Genomic DNA, 23,235 nt, shown 5'->3' on the forward strand with positions numbered 1-23,235 from the left:
AATATCTTTTTGTATTTGCCATCTATATATTTTCTTTGGTGAGATGTCTGTTCAGGTCCTTTGTCCATTTTCTACTTGGATTGTTCATTTTTTTACTGTTGATTTTTAAGCATCCTTCATATATTCTACATATTAGTCATTTGTTAGATGTATGGTTTACAAATATTTTCTCTCAATCTATAGCTTTCATTTTCATCCTCTTTATAGGATCTTTCACAGAACAGAAGTTTTTAATTTTGATGAAGTATAGTTTATTTTTTCTCATGTATTATGCTTTTGGTGTTAAATCTAATAACTCTTTGCTTAGCCCTAGATCCAGAAGATTTTGCCCTTCTTTTTTTAAATAAAAGTTTTATAGTTTTATGTTTTACATTTAAGTCCATGATTTATTTTCTGTTAATTTTTGTATAAGGTGTGAGACTTAGGTCAAAGTTCGTTTTGTGTCAATTATCCTGGCATTATTTGTTGAAATGGCTGTTTTTCCTCCATTGAATTGCTTTTGTGTCTTTCTCAAACATCAACTGAATATATTTATCTGGGTCTACTTCTCAGTTCTTTATTCTGTTCCATTGATCTGTGTTTATTTTTCTGCTGATAACACACAGTCTTGATTTCTGTGGCTATATAATAAATCTTAAAATTAGGTAGACTGATTTTTTTTCCCACCTTATTCCTCCTTTTTGAAATTGTCTTAGTTATTCTGGTTCCTATGCTTTTCCACATAACTTTTAGAATATTCTTGACCATACCTACAAAAAAATTAAAATCTCACTAGAATTTTGTAGGAATTGTGTCAAACCTGTATATCAGTTTGAGGAGAATTGGCACCTTAACTATGGTGAGTCTTCCAATTCATGAACATAGTATGTCTCTCCATTTATTTGGAATTTCTTTAATTTCTTCCATTACTATTGTGTTATTTTCAGCATACAAATAATGCACATGTTTTGTTGGATTTATACCTAAGTATTTCATAAATAGTACTATGTTTTTAATTTTAGTTTCCACTTGTTTATTGTCAATATATACAGTAGAAGTGCAATTGAATTCTGGTTGTTGATCTTGTACCCTGTGGCCTTAATGAGCTTACTTACTCTTTAGTTATTTTGCTTGTTTTATATTCCTTGGGATTTTCTGCATAGACAATCATGTCATCTGCAATAGGGATAGTTTTATCTCTTTGTTTCTAGTCTGTATGTTTTTATTTCCTTTCTTACCTCATTGCCCTGGTCAGAACTTCCAGCACTATCTTGAGTAAGAGTGGTGAGATTTCACATCCTTATCCTATTCCTAATCTTAGGGGGCAAGTCGTAAGTCTTTCATGATTAAGCATAATGTTAGCTCTAGGTTACACACACACACACACACACACACACACACACACACACACACCACATAGGAAGTTTAGGAAGTTTTATCAAGTTTAGAAAATTTCCTCTATTTCTACTTTTCTAAGACTTTTGTCATGAATGGGGTTTGAATTTTGTCAAATACTTTTCTGCATCAGTTAGCATGATCATGTGATTTTCTTCTTTAGCTTGTTAATATGATGTATTACATTAAATGATTTTTGAATATGGATCTAATCTTGTACCCTGGAACAAAGTCAACAAATAATAAAAATACTTTCATTATTTTTAATGTATTGCTGAATTCTATTTACCAAAATTTTGTTACAGATTATTGTACCTATATTTATGAGAGATATTGGTCTGCAGCTGTTATTTTTTGGAATGTGTTTGGTTTTGGTAGAAAGGCAATACTGGCCTCATAAAACAAATTGGAAGTGTTCCCTCCTTTTCTGTTTTCTGGAAGAGATTATGTAAAATTGGTACTAATCCTTCTTTAAACATTTTGTAGAATTCTGCAATGAAACCACATGAGCCTGGAGATTTTTGTATGAGAGATTTTAAATTATGAATTTAATTTCCATAGTAGTTACTGGATGAGTTGTGATAGTTTGTTTTTTTAAGGAAGTGATCCGTTTAATCTAAGTTGTCACATTTATGTGTGTACAGTTGTTCATTATAATCTCTTATTATCCTTTACATTTCTGCAGGGTCTGTAGTGGTTATTTCCTGCTTCATTTTTGATATTGGTCATTTATGCCTTCTCTCTCTCTCTCTGCTACAGGTTTGCCAATTTTATTGATCTCTTCGAAGAACTAATTCCTTGTTTCATTGTTTTTCTTTATTTTTCTGTTTTGTATCTCATAGATCTCTGTTCTCATCATTATTTTTGCCTTCTTTCTGCTTGCTGTGGGTTTAATTTTGCTCTTCTTTTTCTAGGTACTTGAAGTGGGAACTTATATATTGATTTGAGACATTTCTTCTTCTCTAATGTATGCAATTAGTGATATAGATTTCCCTCTCTGCACTGATTTATCTGCATCTTACAAATTTTTATGTTATATTTTCATTTTCATTCAATTCTATGTATTTTTTAATCACTCTTGAGACTTTGTCTTTGATTTATGGATTATTTAGAATTGTGTTGTTTAGTTTAGTTTTGTGTTATTGATGTCTAGTTTAATTCCATTGTTATCAGAGAATGCACTTTGTAAGATTTCAACTGCTTTAAATTTGTTTTTTGGTTCAGAGTATAGTCTATTTTGGCATATGCTCCACGACCACTTGAAAAGAATGTGTACTCTGCTGTTGTTGACTGGAGTGCTTTGTAAATGCTGACTTGACCCTATTGGTTGATGGCATTGTTGAGTCTTCTATATACTTTTCAATTTTCTGTCTAGTTGTTCTATCAATTCTTGAGATAAGGGTGTTGAAGGCTCCATCTATTATTGTGGATTTGTCTATTTCTCCTTTCATTTCTATCAGTTTGGGCTTTACACATTTTTCAACTCTGTTGTTTGTTGCATACAAATTTAGAATTGTTATATCTTCTTAGAGTAAACTTTTCATCATTAGATAATATCCCTCTCTGCCTGGCAATTTTCTGCATTCTGAAGTCTATGTTATGTCATATTAATATAGCCACTTCTGCTTTTTTTCCCCCTACTTCCGCCCTCCCCCCACTCCCACTCCTGTTCAAACCATTGTTTCTCAATCTAGTTGTGTAGGACACAGCTCCCAGTCCCACGCTGGTATTATGAGCCTTGCGCTCCCTCTGGCTGAGGCAGTCGGTCGCCAGTCGTTGGTTGGTCGGCCGCTCACAGCAGCTCACGGCAGCTCTTGCCAGCTGCCGGCTACTCACTCTGGCCACCAGCCACTCATGGTGGCACATGGTAGCCCACGGCAGCCCACACCGACCTCTGGCTGCTCACAGCAGCCCAGCTCCAGGGAGAGTCATTGTTCCCAATTTAAGCTGTAGAGGACGCAGCTCACTGGTCCATGTGGGTATCCACCCGGGGACCTCCGGCATTAGGAGCATGGCATTCCAACCACCTGAGCCACCAGGCCAGCACCACTTCTGCGTTTTTTGATTAATGTTTGCATCATATATCTTGTTCCATCTTTTTACTTTCAACCTGTCTATATTTGAAGTGAGTTTCTTTTAGACAGTAGATAGTTGGGCCATACTTTTCATTTCACTCTTAATTTCTGCCTTTTAATTTATGTTTTTAGATTATTTACATTAAATTTATATATTGATATGTTAGTGCTTAAGTCTACCATTTTACTTTTTGTTTTCTGTTTGTTCTTTCTGTTCTTCATTTCTCAGTTTTCTTTCTTCTTCCTTTCTTTGTTTTACTTAGACATTTTCTGGAATTACATTTGGATTTAGCTATGTTTTTAAATGTATCTCTCAGTACAGCTTTTGACTGGTTGCTCTAGGTGTTACATTTACGTGTATATAACTTATGTATACAATAACTCATCTTTGACTCCTGTGTAGAATCCATTATTCATTTAGCAAGCAATTATTATTTGTTAAATTTGACTGAGGTAGTTGCAACGTAAATCGAGTTATTTCTAATTTCATTTCAATTTAGTCTCCCAAATGATCATTTCACAAGAAAGAGAGTCATCCCCGAGCTACTCATGAATGTAGCACTACAGAAGAAAATTATTTGACAATGTAACATCCCTAGAACAAAATATTTTTGAAGGAGTGAGAGAAGACAGAGACAGAGGCAAGAGAGAGAATAGTCAAACTACCCATTGCATGTGACTGTTCCATGTACAAAACTGATTGGTTAGTCAGAGCAGCTCTAGATAAGACAGTTCTCAAGCTGGCGGCCTGTAGACCTAATCCAGCCATCCAGTTTTACATTGAAATTGGAATTTTCCAGCTTCTTTTGAAAATGGAATGATCTAGAAATACGAAATCCTTATTCACAAGTGTTCACATTGGCTGGATTGGAGTAGCATAGATGAGCATACCCTACACCCCAGAACCCAGCACTCCCTGCTGTCTTTCACCACCTTCTGCACTGAGGCTTCATTTGCCACCCTACTGGCTCTTATGGATATTTATTTAGCTTTTTCTGCTACAGAAAGCCCCAAAGTTTGGCGACTATAAAAGGTAAAACTTAAAAACGTCATAAGAGGGAAATTTCAACCAAAGCATGCATTCAACAAATGTTAGTTGAGTGCCAGGTGCCATGTCCTCAGATTGGAGAAACAGATGTTAAATCTGAGCTGAAGCTTCCAGTTTAATAGGAAAGAAAAGGCAAGTGCATAACCAGTTGCCATGATTCTTCGAAGTGGTCAGGGCTGCATGCGATGCACAAGGAATAATCACACCCTCAAAGGGATAGTTTGTCCTGCTGTCCATGGGGATGTCACCCAAACGTTTTAGGTTCTCCTCAGGGTGACACATCAATGGGATGTCCAGACACCTGCTTAAATCCCATTGCTCTTGGTAAGGAGGTTCCCTTTCCCATCCAGACGTTCGCCAGCAGATACACCCAGTCTTCATCTGTCTTGTCAATGGATGGGCCTAAGAATAAGAATCACAAAGGAAAAAAAAGGACAGTTCCCACATCCAGAATGTCGTAAGGGACTCTTCCTACTTGCAATGCTTTCCTCTAAGTCCTGGAAAACCGGTATCATTAGGCTCTACTTTGCACAGAGGTGATTAGGGTAAAGTTATGAAATGCACTATTCTAAAAGGGTCATACGGGAGCACACGCATGTACACATACCCATATGCACGCCTATATACATATGTGTGTAGTTATATACATGCACATATGTATGTATAAAGAGTCCTATCTATCTGTCTGTCTGTCTGTCTGTCTGTCTGTCTGTCTGTCATCTATCTATCCATCTAGCTAGCTAGCTAAAGAAATTGACTAAGCCATGTTGCTTTCTTCTTAGTGTTTTTGTTGTTGTTGTTGTTGTTGTTTCCGTGTTGCTTTCTTAAGGGTAGACTAAAACATTTGGGCATGTTCAGAGACACCATTAGAGAGAACTTTCCCCTCACAAATATCCAGGGACACATTGGGCTGGGTGTCCATGGGACTGACCAAAATCACATCTTCCCTGGGGCTTTTTCCTAAGTCAGTTCTTGCATTTACTCTCTGGTTCCATTTAGGAGGAAAAGGTTAAACCTCCTAATCCCTCTCTATGCAGAACTGAAGGGATTTGGGCCTCTGAACATAAGGGCTGTAACCGTCTTTGGATTTATTGAACTGCATGATTACAACCAAGAAAAAAAGATGTATGGAATACTTGGGATATGAGTAGTTTGAATGGAAAGGAAGACATGAATAATTAATAGGATTAAGAGAGAGGAGTACCTACATTTATTTTAAGGTGCCCCAGGCAGATCACGGGGGCTTTAAAAATCCTCCAGAGTTTAAGGATGCACCATCTCTGTGGAAAGTAATACCAGCTTTTCATGTATTAGTTCAACTCCAAAAGTCCTGAAATAACTGACAACATGTCTGACTTTTAGGGTGGAAAATACAAGTGCTGAATCTTTGTCTGGTGTTTTAGATACCACCGCTGAGGATACACGGGGAAAAAAAATCAGACCAACAGTTTAGCTCAGAGGAACAGCTGTTGTGGAAGTAGCGAAGGCTGAAATGTAATTCTGACCTTGCTCTTAACCAGCAACTGACCATGGGCCAGTCACTCCCTCTTCATGGCCTTCACTTTCCTGTGTCTACAGTAAGAAGATTGGACCAGAGGAATCTCGGGTTTCTCTTAGCTCCAACCCTCCCTCTGACTCTGTTCAATCAGCATGATCCCAGAGATATTCTGGTACTAATCCCAGAACCTGGGAGTGTCCCCTTCTATAGCAAAAATGACTTTGAAGATAGGATGAAGGATATTGAGATGGCAAAATCATTGTAATCATGAGGGTCCTTCTAAGGAGAATACTAAGGGAGATTTGACACAGAAAAGGAGAAGGCCATGTGATCACAGAACCAGAGGCTGGAGGGGTGTGGCCACCAGAGGCAGGAAGATGGAAGGAATAACTCTACCCTGGAACCTAAAAGACAAACCAGCCCTGCCATCACCTTAACTTCAGCCCTGAAGATTCAGTTAGACATCAGGCCTCCAAAACTGTAAGAGGATTAATTTCTGTTGTTTTAAGCTGTAAGTTTGTAGTGATTTGTTATAGCAGTAACAGGCAAGTAGTGCTCACACAGACATTGACCTTTCAGGGAGTTTCATGGATATGACACTTTTTGCCTCCCGCATGCCTACTTCATGCAATAATGCTACCTGCCTGACCCCTGAGGGCACTGGAGTTAGCAACCCTGGAACCCCTCACTCAGCAAGACTGATGCTACAGTCACCATTTATTTATTTATTCCCTCACTCAGTTATTCAGGCAATGTTCACTGAGCACCTGTAGGCCAGGAAATCTGCAAGTACTGAAGATGTAAGAATGGACGAAACACATCCCTTCCCTCCTCACAGTCCTGGGTGACAAACAGTGACAATAGTGTTGCAATAGTGGAAGGAGTAATGCAGATGTGGAGAAGTAAAGGGAAGGGCCTTGTCATTGTTGGTCATCAAAGGGGGTTTCTAGGACGCAGCAGGTAGGTCTTGGGTGCCAGACAGGGACAGAATGGGAGACGGAACTATGCCAGAGCATTTGCCCACATCGCTGCTCATGGCCACAGAAGACAATGCATCTGACTCCGGGTCCAACACCTCCTCACTGACCCCCACCTCCATCACTACCTCCCATGCCTCCCCAAGGACAGAATTCAGGATGGCCCACTGCCAGCGCTTTCTCAGAATCCTGCCTCTTGGCGGTTTGAGACTGAGGGCCGTGACCTATTAGTGAGTTGTGAAATCAATCTAATAAGTCACAGCCAGCATTTTTAAAAGCAGGATGGAGTTGAATAGAAAATACTCGAGTGTGTTGTACCTTACCAGTAAAGATGCTGTTTTGGAAAAGTTTAGTTTCAGAAAATTATACACACACACACACACACACACACACACACACACACACACACACACACCTAGTAATGCTACAACATGTATTCTTTTACTATGGATCTTGAATGAAGTATTTTGAGAGTCACTGACTCAACTACTTCAAAATAAGATAAGCTGCCTTAACCCTTTCTGGAAAAAGGTGGGCAAGAGGTGGTAAATAAAAACTTAAACAACAAGTGAGCATAAGTGAACTTATGCGCAATCTCTAACCCAGTAAGCACATAGGCATCTTATTGTGTAGATGCCATTATCCTTGGCATTCTAAGAGGCACAATAACAAACAGGGCCCAGAACTCAGCATTACCAGCTCTCAGAAAAGGTGAGGTGTGAGCACACTTACTATTGATTCTAGGCAAAATGCAGTTCAAGTACTGAACAGGTGCCTCGAAGTCTTCTGGGCCTAGAAATCATAGGCATCTTCAGGGAGAAGATGGCACTTGAGTTGGCCCTTAAACTTGGGTTAGTTTTTCATTAAGTGAGATGTGGTAAAGGCATTCAGGAGGAGGGTACAGCATGGATAAAGGCAGAGAGGCAGGACAGTACACAGCCTCTCCAGAAAACAGGAAGTACTCTTATTTGATTGAGTATATCATGAATCAGGGTAGGTGGGGTTCCTGCAGGAGATAACACTGCAAAGATAGACTGGGACCTCCATCAGGCCACTGACCCTCTTTGACGATCAGTTTTGTTTCTTTTCTTTTCTTTTCTTTTTTCTTTTTATTGGGGAAGGGGAACAGGACTTTATTGGCGAACAGTGTGTATTTCCAGGACTTTTTTCATTGGGGAACAGTGTGTTTTTCCCAAGAACCATCAGCTCCATCCGAGTCAAGTTGTTGTCCTTTCAATCTTAGTTGTGGAGGGCACAGCTCAGCTTCAAGTCCAGTCGCCATTGTTAGTTGCAGGGGCGTAGCCCACCATCCCTTGCAGGAGTCGAACCAGCAACCTTGTGGTTGAGAGGACGCACTGCAACCAACGGAATCACCTGGCCGCCTGGGAGGTCAGCGGCAGCTCAGCTGCAGCTCGTTGTCTTCATTCTAGTTGTGGAGGGCGCAGCTCGCTGGCCCATGTGGGAATCGAACCAGCAGCCCCGTTGCCCAGAGCTCGTGCTCTAACCAACTGAGCCACCCGACCGTCCATCAATTTATTTTCTACCCAATGAAGTTAATGGTATTTACCTTACTCATCTCTCTGGTGCCAGAGAATATAAAGAGAGAAGACAAGGGACAATGTTTTGAAGAATATTATTGCCCAATTCACCCATTCCCTCAACAGACGTTCCTGAGCCCCTGCTGGGTGGCCAGGATTGGTCTGAAAGATGGTGGTGGATGAGCAGTGCCCAGCCCTGTGATGCATGAGGGAATGCAAAGAACAGATCACTCCCTCTGCCTCGGAATGTCAGGAAGTGTCAACAAGAGCAGGCCGCTTGAGCTGAATCTGGAGAGATGAATTGAAATTCGCAGAGAGAACTAGGAACCCCAGGCGGAAGGAAGAGCACATGTCAAGGTTATAGAGTTGTGAACGAGGCTGATGTGTCCAGGGGATCCATGAGGCTGGGGCTCAGGGGGTGCAGACAAAGCAGTCTTGCATGGAGATGCCCTGCCTTCCACAGGGAATCTAAATTTCAATCATTTGCCGTGGCTTTTCCAATTCACACCATCTGCTGGCCACACTGTGTACCTGCAGGGGCGGGTCAGCCCAGATCAAGCGTATTTTTCTGACTCACACCAAGGTTCTGTGTGGGCTAGATAAGGCTTGCAGAGGTAGGACTTGTGAGAAAGGCAGATGAGATCCAGAGGGCAAAGGAAATTCACTTGGGCAGCGAAGGGACTGCAAGCAGGTTCATCACCAATTCTCCTGTGTGTGGACTTCTCCCAGTCCCCAAACTTGGCTCCCTACCTGGATTCTTAGCTCTGGCTCCAATATTTAATCGCCTCCCTTTTTAAACCACTCCTGACCATTCTCTTCTTCCAGCTACGGTCTGCCCCTCTGCCACCTCCTCCAGACAGTCTTCCCAGATTCCCCATCCAGGATTAATCATTGCTTTCCACTGGGTCCTTCTCCAGCCCCCTTCTCCTCCATGCAGGTAGCATGGAAATCTCTGTGTCAATCATTTGTGTTTCTCACATCTGCTTAGCCCATGAATCTCATGAACACACCTTCAGGTCACAGACCCCAGCGTTTGCCCCTTTACAATCCCACACAGCTAGAATGGAAAATAGTGGCCCAGAAGTATCACTTCTGATTCACTAGTAAAGGAAATACATCTCTGGATGAAATAGTCGGAGGATAGGTGCCAAGAGACAAATAGGGAAGAGCTGTCTCTCAGGAGAGGAGGGACAGGGGGCATTCAATCACACTCGGTAGAAACTCCCTCCATTCCTACTCCAGCCTCCTCACCTCAGATACTTCCACAGGGAGACAGTCTTCCAGGCCCTAATGAAAAAGCAGACTGAGAAAGTAGAATCCTGTATCTTGCATTTGCATTAGGGGGTAAAGAACTGATACTAGTGTCTTCTTTCTCTTGAGAGGTTGCTCTTCACGCTCCCTTCAGGCCAAGGAACGCAAAGATATGAAGTACCTGAGAGGAGAAAGGGGCGCCACTGACGGGGAAAGGGATTAAAAACAAAAAAGAGCATAGAGTCTGAACACACCACACAGGAGGTGGAATTGGAATGGCAGACTAAGAGTAGTAGATACAGCTCCTGCAGCCCCTGTCCCTCTCGCTTGATTCTCTTCTTCCAGACATCAGCTACTCCTGTCAGTTAACTTCCTCACCATCCACAGACAATTTCTGACTTTGGCTGGGGGACAAGAGGGTTCTGGGCGAAGACAGAATGGGAGCTAGCTGGAGAAAGGGTCCCAGGAGCAGAGGCCCATATGACAGATCAGCATGTCAGATAAGGAGCAGAGACGGGGCCTAATGGAAAGAGCAAAGCCTTACAGGGTACACGCCATGAACTGAATATGTGTATCTCCCGACAATCATATGCTGACGCTCTTCTCCCCAGTGGGAGGTGATGAGGTCATGAGAGTGGAGCCTCTTGAATAGGATTAATGCCCTTATAAGAATAGACACATGAGAGATGATCTCTCCACCACGTGAGGACACAGCAAGATGGTAGCCATCTGCAAGAGAGTGCTCACCAGGAACCCACGTGGCTGGCACCTTGATCTTGGACTTCCAGCCTCCAGAACTGCCAGAAATAAATGTTTGCTGTTTAAGTCACCCAGACTATGGTCATTTGTGAGAGCGGCACGAGCTCACTAAGACAGCAGACAGTTGGACTCTCTCTACCACGCGTTGCCATCCCTCCTGGGAGAATATCTGCACAGAAAGACATGTTCACATCTACCGACACACACACCCCTCAACACAGAGCTCTGGTTAGCACCAAATAAAATCTGGGGAAACCGGCCCTATTGCGGACACAGGAGCTACAACAATGGATGCAAATAGATGTGTGATTGAGAATATATTAAATAATCTTGCCCTAAAGAGCTCACTTGGGAAGTTGCTGGCATTCACAGCCAATCACAGTGCAAAGCAGATTATAAATTGTATGGTACAGCTACAAATAATGTAATGCGGGAAGATGGAGAAGAGCTGGATTAATTTGAGCCAGATTATATAGAAGCCTGAATGACATGGCAAGGCCTGTGGTCTGAGATCAATCTGTGTTGACTGACATACCATTTGAACTACATTGGCGGGCAGGGATTAAGCTGGAGGACCCGTTGGAAAGAAATCACAATTTAAAATAATAGTTCGTAATCCTCAGCACTTACTTCCTGTGCGCCAGGGCCTGTCCTAAGTGCTTTATGTATATAACACATAAGTGCTTTATGTATATAACACACAGTGACGTGCAGCCAGTGCCACAGGCTGAACTGTGTCCCTCAAAAAAGCCATATGTTTATATCCTAACTCCCAGGACCTCAAAGGTGATCTTGTTTGGAAATAAGGTCTTTGTGGATGGAATTACTTATGTTAAGATAAAGTTATACTGGAGTAAACAGGGTCTGGCATCTTTACAAAAAGCGTAAATTCGGACACAGACACGCACACAGGGAGAACACCATGAAGATGAAGGCAGAGGTAGATGTGATGCTTCTACGAGCCAAGGAATGCCAAAGGTCACCAGCACATCACCAGAAGTTATAGGAGGAAAGGAAGAGAGGGAGAGGAGAGACAGGAGGAGCCATTAAACAACAACAAAACTAGGTTAGCGGGGACTTAGCTGATTGTGACAGAGGTTGAGTTTCATCCCTGACCAGACTCAGAGCCCAAGTCTCCTTTCTTCCCACCTTGCTCCTTCAGCCTCACAAGACAGCCACCCCCAGGCACTACTGAGGTCCTCGTGTGCTGTGGTATTTTAAGCAGACGCTCTACTGCTGAGGTGGAAAGAGCACCATTTCTGAGCCAGAAGACAGCCCCTGTCCCAGCACATCCTCACACCTGCTGAGTGACCTTGAGTAAGAGCCAGATGGCCTCCACTCTCTGGCCTGCTCCCTGGTGTGCCCAATGCAGGCCTTGGGTCCAAAGACTGCTATCCATCTTCTCCCCTCAAATCCATAGGGTTCTGCGCTGTTGCCTTCCTTCTGGTGTCACTGGAAGACACTTCTGCTCTCTCACTCATGTTCTGGCCTCCACCGCATCTCTCCTGAGAAGACATTTCTGGGTATCCCAGGCTATGGAGAACAGCTTCTACCTTCACCTCTGATGGCCCACCCCACAGAAGGGCCTGTGCCATATAGAGCTTCTGCTGCGGGCGATCCATCTCTCGTGGGCGTGTACTCTTTTTCCAACTAACTAGGAAATTTCTTGAGAGCTGAGAATGTGTTTTGTGTATCTTCTGTATCTCTCACAAGAGTAAAACCAAGTTAAAGATAACATAACAACGATGATAATAACGATGCCGACGAGGGTGGTGACGATGACGATGACGACGATTGCCAGCCTCTCCTGAGCATGTCACATATATACCTGCTCCTCTCTTCCTGCAGCTTCTATCTTTCCCACTTTGCACTGTGGAAACTGAGGCACACAGAGGTTACAGGACTTGCCCAGGAGGAAGAGTCTGGAGTCTGGGAGGCTCTGGTGCAGAACCCTTGTGTTAAGAACTAAACGCTACTGCCTGACAAAGCTTGGCAGGGTGCTGAGCACTCCGTCCTCGCTGCACACGTCACACCCATGCACAGGGCTATTCAACCGCCTTCTGTTTGTGACACATGTTTACACTTCTGCCTGGTTTATCTCTGTGTTCCCAGTGCCTGGCATAATATTCAGTAAATGGATGTCTCAGTGAATGGAGATGTTCTAAAAGGAAGGTCATCCCCCACCCAGGCCTTGCCGGCCATTCACTGATCCCACGGAATCAACCTTTCACCAATAATCCATCCGTGGCCCCAGCCCCTACCCCCCAAGCACCTTATATACCCATAAGGCTACCAGAACAAGCTAAGGAAGACCCCACTCACTTTAAATTATCTACTCAAATGGTATTTACTTAGAACCCTCTCTGAGCATGGCCTTGCATAGGTAATTTATCTTTCACATTCTTTTTTAGCACCTTTTAAGACTTCTTAATAAACTCTGGGCAGCTAACTAATTTACATATCTGATGGCACAAAATGCACATTTACACTGCAGCTTCTAGAGAGAACTTGCCAAAAAATTCTTCAATTAGTCCCTGCGGGGTTGTTCCACTTTTCAGTGAACAGGATTCAAATTCTTTCCCTTCTGTGTCCAATAGCTCAATCCCAAACTTTTTCAAGAGTGTTCCAATGCAGTGTGGATGCCAATCACCCAGGGACTTTGCTAAAATGCTGCTTCTGATTCCGTTGGTCTAGAGAGGAGACAAAAAGTCTGTATTTCCAACAGCCTCCCAGGTGGGGCAGATGCTGGACTATATTCTGAGGAGCAATTGTCTAACTTCCTCCCTGCTTCAGCAGCACCTTCCCTGCCATTCCCAGGCCCATTCTCCATCCTCCCAGGAATCTAACACACAACACGGATCCCATCACTTCCCCACTTATCTCTCTGGGGCTACTCCCCACACTTCTTGGACTGACTCTCACGGTGATCCTCTTGGAGTCAGCCTGTGTCTCTGCCTCCTTCCCCTCAGTTGCCCCATCATACGACTTATTCTTCCCTAATATGCCCAGAGCGCTTCTCCCTCCTCACATGATTACCTCTGGTGTCCCACAAAGCCTTCCCTGACCAATCCTACACCTCACGCTTGAGGTAAAGCCTCTTCCCTCTGCCCCCCTTACTCTGCTGTATGCTCCCACCAGAGCGCAGCTGTGTTGAGCTAGGTAGGTGTCCCCACCAGACTGAGACTTCTCTGAGGACAGGGACCACCCGTGTCTTGCTCATCTCCATATCTTCTGTGACTCAAATATTTATGGAATGAACAGATGAGAACCTCTTTGAAGTGTTCCTGGACACAACCACTGGAGACAGTTAATAGAATTTCTAGAAGAAACAATGGTTACTTTGTTTTTAAGAATACAGATCATGGCTACGTGCATAGACTAACTTTTTAAGGCTAATTAGATGTTTGCTTATGTTAATGTATTTGACTATACCATTTGCTTTGCAATGTGCAGGTAGAAATTCTATATGTTGACTGACATTAAATGGTTTCTTTTAAGGGTGAAGTGAGCTATTTAAATGCACTTAGTCCACGACCTGCACAGGAGATAATTCTCCTTGAAGTGACTGCAGCACAATCTTCATTCAGTATTAGAGCCAACGTTTGTAAAGAATCGTTTCTTTTTTTTAATGTTATTACATCTATTGGGGTGACATTGACTAAAAAGATTATATAACTTCCAAGTGTACAATTCTATAATACATCATGTATATATTGCATTGTGTGTTCACCACCCAAAGTCAAGTGTCCTTCTGTCACCATACGATTTGACTCCCTTTACCCTCTTCTACCTCCCTCCACCCACTTTCCTCTGGTAACCACCATACTGTTTTCTGTGTAAGAATGGTTTCTTAAGAGATTATAATGGAAAGCACTAGGGATATTTGACACAGATGGGTAGATAGGTAGCCTTCACACAACATTAAGAATAAAAACAACAACCACAAATAATAATAGCTATAGTTTATTTCACACTTACTCTATACCAGGCATAGGGCTCACGCTTTACATCTATGATTTCATGTAATCCTCAAATTAAGCCAGGGAGATACTCTCCAGTACCTGCATTGCACCAATGGGACGACTGAGGCTCGGAGGGATTGAGTGATCAATGGGTCCTCACTTAGTGTCAGAGGCTTCTTCCACTGCTCATAACATCTGAGCAGATCTGCCTCGGTCAAGTGTTTACAGTGGCCATATGTGGTTCAAAGACAAGTGTGTCAAGTGGCCATATGGCATGAGATACATAGAAAGTAGAACAGAGCCTCCATTCTCTGTGAGCTGCCAGCTTAGAGGCCAAGGCAATGCCCACGATGCCCACATTAGTAGGAGAGATACAAAGTAAATGTATCCTTGATGGAACCCTACTTGATGGGGAGAATGAGACAAAGTAATCTAAATGAAAATTTAATAATTAGGCATAGAACCCACAACAGCTGCATGGAGCTAAGCCAAACCAGAGTCACATAGGAGCAGCATATAGTGGGGATCAAAGTGGCTAAAATGACTGGGAGGGGAAGTGACAAATATCTAGGGAGCGCCCAACATGGGCCAGATCTCATCCCATGCTTTCACACATGTCACCTCACTCATTCTTCAAGACGTCCCTGTGATGTATTTATAGTTGCTGCCATTTTACAGATGCGAAAAATGAGGCTCAGAGAGACTGAGGGATTGTTGCACAAGGGGAAGGACAGCCTTTGGAACTCAGGTCTGTCTTGTGTTTTCTGTGTAGATTTGTGGAGTTTGCTTACCTCTCCCTACCCACAGTCCCTACAATGCTGCCTTTTCTAATGAATTTTTTAAAGTTATCTAAAAAATCACTTGCCAGTAGACTCAGCCTGAGGCTGTGGCAAACACCAGCCCTCAGCAGAGGGAAGAGAGACTTGAAATTTCAGGAAATCACAGAAAAATTAGTAACTTGAGAGCACTGAAACCTGTTGAAAGGGCAGGAGATTAAGAAAAAAATTTTCATTTTATTACTGGAAACTTGAAAAGATGAAAATATGACCTTTTTCTGCCTCCCCTGCTTTTAAAAAGTGACAAAAGTGTTTCATATTCATACAAGCTATATTAGCAGAAGTGCCTCCAAATGTATGCTGCCTCCTGGAGCTCAAAGTTTCCGTTTCTTTATTATTTCTTTTTTGTTCTTTGGCAAGAAGAAAAGAGATGCTTTTCCAGTATAGGATGGTCCAGGTGGTTTTGATATGGGCTGGGCCCTGGCTAAACAAAGCTGTAACCCAGCAAGTTCTTCAAACCGTATTTTCCCCCTAACTTAGAGATGTCTAACCACGAGGTCCTTCCAGGCATCTGGCAGGGACACTAAGGGAAATACTCAGGTCAGAGACCCCAGGGCTTGGGCCCCAACCGTGAGGAGAGGAAACCATACAGTGCTGGAAAGTGTCTCCCACCAGCTCTCACTTCTCTGAGCCTTAACTTCCATATCTGTGAAATGGGAATACTTTTGCCTCCTCCATGGAGATTTGTGGAGAGAAAAAAACATTGCACAGTGTTTTACTAGGCACTTGTTTTAACCGGTATCAACTCATATTAACTAGGCACTTAATAAAATACACTATGCATATAATTGCTATTATCTACAATCACATTAAAGCAGAAAGTTCATCCAGTGAGGGCAGATGTCAGGGTGCGTGAGGGGAGGAGGCACTCTTTCCTTCCATGGCCATGAAGGGGCCAGCCTCTGTCAAATGACTGCATGTCTATGCGGGTATAGGCAGCTGTGTCGCCTGAGAAGGAGCTACCCATGGCTCACCGTAGCTCTGTGGGGACGAGCTGTGTGACCACGGAGCAGACCACGGGCAGGGACTTCTTCAATGGGAGAAGCGTGGGCCACTTCAGTGGCAACATGAGTCAGACCAGTGCCCAGGCAGCCTAGCCTGCATCCTTGCTCCTTTTACAGCACAACTTACATGCTGTGCAGGGTGCCCTGCACTGAGAGCCAAGGAGACAAGTGAGGTCTGAAACCCAGCCCAGTCGGCCAGCCCATCCCCCGCTGGAGAAAGGAAGCACTTCTTTTGAATATTCATAAAGGAGTGTAGGGGTTACTAGTAGAGTTCATAAAACTGTGAATCATAAAGAGTCCTTCTTTCCTTCCTTCCAGCCTTTCTTCCTTCCTTCTTTCCACTAACCCTTTTCAAGTCCCCCCTATTTGCTAGCTCATTAAGCCACAGTCCCTGCCTCATGGGCCCTCGGGTCTGAGGAGAGAGGGGACAGACGTGAAGGCGAATGACTACAGAACAGGACAGCAGGACAACATGGCTAAGGAAGGTGCTCCTCCAGAGAGAGAAGGAGCCCCTGCCCAAAGAGGGAAGAAACTGCCCCCAGATCACACAGCTCGTTGTCGCCGCCGGGCAGGTCCCCATTGAGAAAACTTCATGAAAAAGATAAGGACCAACAGCCAAATGAAAAGGGGACATTAAAACGGAGGAACTAAGGGACAGGAAATGCAGAAGCAAAAGGAAGGGAATTAAAGGAATATTAGAAAAGGGGGAGGTGGAGGTGAAAGAATGAAGAGGAGCCCAGATGGGATGAAGAAGCCTGTGACTCTATGTGTGTGTGTGTGTGTGTGTGTGTATGTGTCTGTGTTTATGTGTGCTTACATCAGAAAGAGACACATGAGGGTTGGGTACACTCTGTGAAAGCCACTGAGATAGTCATTTTACAGACATGGCCTCATTAAGCCTTGTGGCAACCTTGTAAAGTGCTTTTTATTATTCCCATCTTACAGATAAAATCTTGGAACTCAGGGAATGAAAGCCCAGAAGTCCCAGCTGATGTAGAGTGGCGCCCACACTGTGTGCAGTGCCCCACAGGACATGCAGAGCTGTCCTTTGCTGCTGGTGACTCAGCCCCTCCAGTGCCCCTCTCCATCTACCCTGTGACAGGCTATTGGTTCAAGGCAGCAGCCCAGGGACCCAGAAGGCCTGGCCTCGCCAACACAGCAATCTCAAGTGGGTGAGATTCAAGTCACTGGCATGGAACCAAAGCTGCCATTAGCACAGTGTCCAGAAAGAATTTGGGGAGCTGTCTGTACCTCTCAGCTCAGGTACACAGAGCCTCCCAGTTATGTTAATTAAACAAATCTAATCATGGAAATGAAGCGACCCAAGCACAGCAGTCAGCCTCAAGTTCCTGAGGATTGTCAGAAAATCCAATTAAGATAGAACTGTGCCTACCACGCTTCAGAAAGATAATTGGGGGCAAGGGTAGAGGTTAAGGAGAAGCTACGAAAGAAAATCATATCTTAAAATCCATTAAATGAACTTCCCTCTTAAGCAATACCTCTTGTGCCAGAGAGGGTCCAGGAGGAGTCTGAAAGATAATTAAATGGAAACTGGGCATCAGCCTAGTCCCCTCTTTACCATTTTCCTGAGATCCTGGTTGGGCAGCACGTGGCAGGCACAGGAGACGAGGATACGCAAGCTGGGATAGGAGTGCGGAGGCCCAGGGTCAAATATGACCTCGGCTCCACCACCAGTGAGCCATTTAATGTTATACTCAATGAGCCTTAATAAAATGGAATGGCAGGAACTGGACGAAAGCCACCTCAGAGGGTGGCCTCAGAGACCCAGGGGCATAATGGATATACAGGAAACTGAGTATTAGATTGGTGCAAAAGTAGTTGCGGTTTAAAAGGTTAAAAAAATTGCAAAGACCACAATTACTTTTGCACCAACCTAATAAAATCTTCTATCAAGCTTGCCATAATGAGCGTGTGTTTTGCCTAATGAAACAGCAAGCAGCAAGCAAAATATTGGTTAGGTGGCGAAAGAGAACAGGCGGAAGATTTATTCTTTCTTGCATCCATCTATTCAAAACATATTGAGTAACTGTATGTTCCAGGTTTACAGACATAAACACAACATGATCCCTGGCCATGTGTCTGTTTTTCTTCCCATTATATCCCTAACACTTAACAATAGGTTAATAATACTTGACAGAGTAGATAGTCAATAAACATTTATTGATTAAATGAATGAACTGCAAATTTTGTAGAGATTCAAGACAAGTAAACACATTTTCAATAAAGCATGATAAAACTATGAGAGAGATAAAGGGGCCCTATGAGAGAGAATGTGGGCACCACACCTGGCTGGGAGAGGGATGGGGGGAGCATTAGAAAAATGTGCTATGAGGGAGATGTCTCTGGATAAGAGAGGAGAAAAAACGGACCAAAAGAGGTCTGAAGGGCTAGAGACACTCCCGGAGCGCGACCCTCCTCCATAACGAAGGAAGACCCAAGGATGGGGAACTCAGACGTAGCCTTGCAAAGGTACCCTGCAGGTGTCCAGTCAGGTGAGAGAGAGCGAATGAAGGGAAGCAGGAAGCACGCGAGTGAGATTTGGTTTAAGTCGAAAGAACGGGCTGCGTGATGAACCAGAAACTAAAGTGGGAGCTCCGGAGGGCACCCCTGCAGAGGAAGGGCAAGGAACTCGAGAATGATGGTAGGGTGTGACTTACTGGGATGGAGACAGGGAAAGTGGCAGAGGGATGGAAGAGCGCATGCGCATCGTGTGTGTGTGTGTGTGTGTGTGTGTGTGTGTGTGTGTGTGTACGCGAGCGCCCGCGCACACACACAGATGAAAATCCTGCTGATGAAACTGACAAAGGCGAGGGCGCAGGGCAGCAGCCACCCGCAGGCCCTGAGCTGGCACGGCCAGTCAATGGTGCCCGAGGCGAGCGGGAGGGACAACGGGTCGCCTCGAAAAGCCAGACCTGAGCAAAAACAAAGCCATCTCTTTGAAATAAAAATGAAGCAGACGTGGCCAGGGAAAGCCAAATATTTGCGAGATGATGTGAACAAAGGGGAAAAGTCAATCTAGGCAAGTCTGAGTTTGTGCGGGGAGCCTTCCGCAGCTCTGGTCTCTGGATGCTTATTGAGAACGTCCTTTGCCCCTGCTTTCCCTGTCTCCTCGAAGGAAAATAAATCCTTGGCCAAATGAAACTTGACGGCAGGAAAAGAAGAATGCCTCCAGACTGTCCCAGATGGCACAAGTGGGGCGGGTCAGAGGCACCGCGCCGGTAGCACTGCAGCCGGTGGCTCCGTACTGTCACCCCGGAAACGCCTACCAGCATCGTGGCGCAGAGAACTTGGCCCTCCACAGAGCTGGGACAGGCGCAGCGCCAAGGAAACCTTTGTTTTCGTCTCTAGCCCTTCCTGCCAAATCCTTGGTATTTCTACCTTATAACATTGCTCATTGTACCCCCACCTCTGATTCTCAGTACTGCAGCCTCTCAGCCCCACCCCCACCGTCCATAGCGAGTCACTTCCCCCTCTTTTCTCTAAACCACAGCATCACACAGAAAGGCCCCACTGCAGTTACCCAAAAATCAAAGGCAAAGGAGTCACCAATACCTGTTTGAGGAGACCGATTGCATTTAATTAGCTAACTCCAGCTGCCATTAACCCGAACTCCTGTCCCACCTCCCTCCCCCGCCCCCCACCCCTCTCAGTGCCCTCTCCCAACCGCGCTGCTCACCCCCATCTATGTAAAAAAGCCATAAAGCCTTTCTCCAATCGCCTTCTCGGAGTTTATGCAACCCACAGAACACAGGTTGATTGGAAAGGTCTCTCTCCTGGATAACAACAATTCAATGTGCCTTGACATTTTAATAGCCTGCCGTCCTGGTGAACACAATCGAGCAAGGCAGTGAAGCAAAAATCATTAAGTAAGCAAGATAATCTAAGCAGAATCTGCTGCCTGCACTCTCACATCTGGGGGCAGGTTGTTCGGCTGGGGCAGTCCACAAAGCTGGGCTCGTCCTGGCTGGCTGCGCCTTTGTGTGAGTACACCAATACTCTTGTTTAGCTAGAGACACATGCCCCTGCTAACGGGTTTTGGGAGATAAACACATTCAGGAAAACATAGGTGCATTGAAACCCCAGTATAAAATAGGCTGATAGTGAACGCATTTACAGTGAATCAAAATACCTGCCACCCCACCAAACAACCACCAAATTAAACTTATTGCTCTCAGTTCAGGTTTGCTGTATCACTGAGAATGAAGCCAATATTGGTTGGGATTCCTAACGTCAACCATCTAAAGGCTTCTGTATTTCCATGCATATATATGTATTCATTTACATAAAGATTTTGAATACAATGCCATGGCTAAATATATAATATAAAACATTTATGCCTACTGTATGCAAAGTATTATAAATGCTTCACATCTATATGAATTCATTTAGTCCTGAAGACATAGATACTATTATCTCCATTTTACAGATGAGGAAACTGAGGCGCAGAGATTTGCAGCAACTTGTCCAAAGTCATCCTCTAGTAAGTGGTAGAGCCAGTATTTGGATCCAAGCAATCTGGTTCTAGAGTCCAGGTTGTCTTCCACTATGCTATGTTGTCTCATAAATTGAAATCACACAGAAAATTTTATAAAATCAGTTACATGTCTGTATAAGGTCAGAGCATTCCTTCACAAATGTGTATACAAGGTCTGACAATTTGAGTTCACGAACTCATGCTAGACAATGTGCTACATCCCTCATTGCTGAATATCACTACAGTCACCTTCGAAGCACTCCCCTTGGGAAGCTATGCACCAACAGCAGCACCTAGTCCACCCTTCAAAGCAGTTTTGGAACTCTTTTTCTGGAATGGCCATCAGAGCTATCGTCTTATTACCCTTGATGTCCTGAATGTCATCGAAATGTCTTCCTTTCAATAATTCCTTTGTCTTCAGGTAAAGAAGTCATTGGGGGCCAGATCAGGTGGGTAGGGAGGGTGCTCTGATACAGTTATTTGTTTACTGGCTAAAAATTCCTCACAGACAGTGTTGTGTGAGCTGGTGTATTGTTGTGATGCAAGAGCCATGAATTATTGGCAAAAAATTCAGGTCGTTTTTGTCTAACTTTTTCACACAGTCTTTTCAGCACTTCCAAACAGTACACTTGGTTAACACTTTGTCCAGTTGGTACAAATTCATAAGGAATAATCCCTCTGATATCAAAAAAGTTTAGTAACATTGTTTTGACTCTTGATTTGGACTGACGGAACGTTTTTGGTCGTGGAGAATTGGCTGATTTCCACTGTGCACTTTGATGCTTTGTTTCAGGGTCATATTGGTACACCCATGTTTCATCACCAGTGATAACACGGCCCAAAACATCGCTTTGCCTCTTCAAAAGGTCCTGGGAAACTTCGATTCTCCTTTGCTTTTGTTCATCGGTGAGCTCCTTCGGGACCACTTTTGCACACACCTTTCTTATGCCAAGATTTTCAGTTAAGATTTTCCTGTTTCTCTATCGATGTTTACTTGGTCTGCTATGCTTCTCATAGTCAGCCAACAATTTTGATACACAATTCGATGAATTTTTGCAATGTTTTCATCAGTTCTGTTTGTTACTGGCTGCCCTGACCTCTCTTCATCAGTGACACATTCTCTGCCCTCAGAAAAATGTTTAATCCATTTGCACACTGCCGTTTTCTTCATGACATTATCCCCATAAACTTGGACTAACATGTCCCTGATTTCACTTCCACTCTTGCCAACTTTAACAAGACAGTTAATGTTTGTTCGTTGCTTTAATTCAAACTCAGACATTCTTGCAACGGCACACAAAACACCGTAACAATAATGAACGCCACTCAGCAAGACACAGCCACACATTGACACGAACACAGCTGTGAGACACTGATAGACCAAGGTTAGAAAACCTTCCCGAGTTGTTTGTACAGAGCTGCCAATGTAAGCTCACCATGGCAAGTTCACAAACTTAACTGGCAGACCTTGTATTTACACACACACACACACACACACACACACACACACACACACACACAACATGTGATGATGTGGATACTCAAAAGGTGCAAAGAAGTTACCTGACTTCTTTTCATCACAAACACCTGCATTTACGTATTCAGCCATATTCACATATCGAGCATCTTGAGAGTCCCAAGATAATGTGTGAGTACTGAGGATACAATTAATTAGACACAAATGCCACCCTCAAATAGCTCATAGCCTCTGAGGAAGTCAGACCAGCAAACAGATGCTTGACCTTCCAGGTGATAGGTTAGAGACTGACAGAGAGCTGAGAAGACACTGCCCCCACTCACCTGCGTCACACATCCCCCACCCAGAGTGTTCTTGGGAAGCCATACACCTACTCCCATGAGGTTGCCATCACTCAAAACACCTGGAGATCTCCATTTGGGAGTTGCCTTCAAGACCAGTTGACAAGCTGCCCATGAAAATGAGCCTCATTCGTTGATAACCACATATAACACACACACTCACACCCCTTTCTTAGGAAGGAGGTAGGGGCGACATCACAGAACCCTGGGGTGGGTGGAGGGGGCAGCAAATAACGGAGAATTCTCCTGTTGGAGTCTAACCCTCCCCCGTCGTTCATGCTCCACCCTCTCTCCCTGCCCGGGAGCCCCCGTACATCCCTTTCCCTGGGTGCTGACTTGGCAAGCTATTCACTTTATGAATATGACCCTCAGAGGGGAGAGCCCCTCTCAGCAGCCCCCGAACTATGTTATCACCATTATTAAGGAGCTTAAAGAGGAGCGGGGAGGACCAGACACCACTGGAATTGCGGCCTGATTGTGATTGATGTGTTCCTATTAGCGCCTCAGTGTTATCTCTCTGGATGGCAAGAACAGCCAGTGGCTTGTAACACAACAGATTACCTGAGTTCTCAGCCTTAGAAGGATGTTTAAATAAAATAT

This window comes from Rhinolophus sinicus, chromosome 17 (assembly GCF_057876585.1).
Source record: "Rhinolophus sinicus isolate RSI-liver-muscle chromosome 17, RSI-T2T, whole genome shotgun sequence".
Taxonomy (NCBI): Eukaryota; Metazoa; Chordata; class Mammalia; order Chiroptera; family Rhinolophidae; genus Rhinolophus; species Rhinolophus sinicus.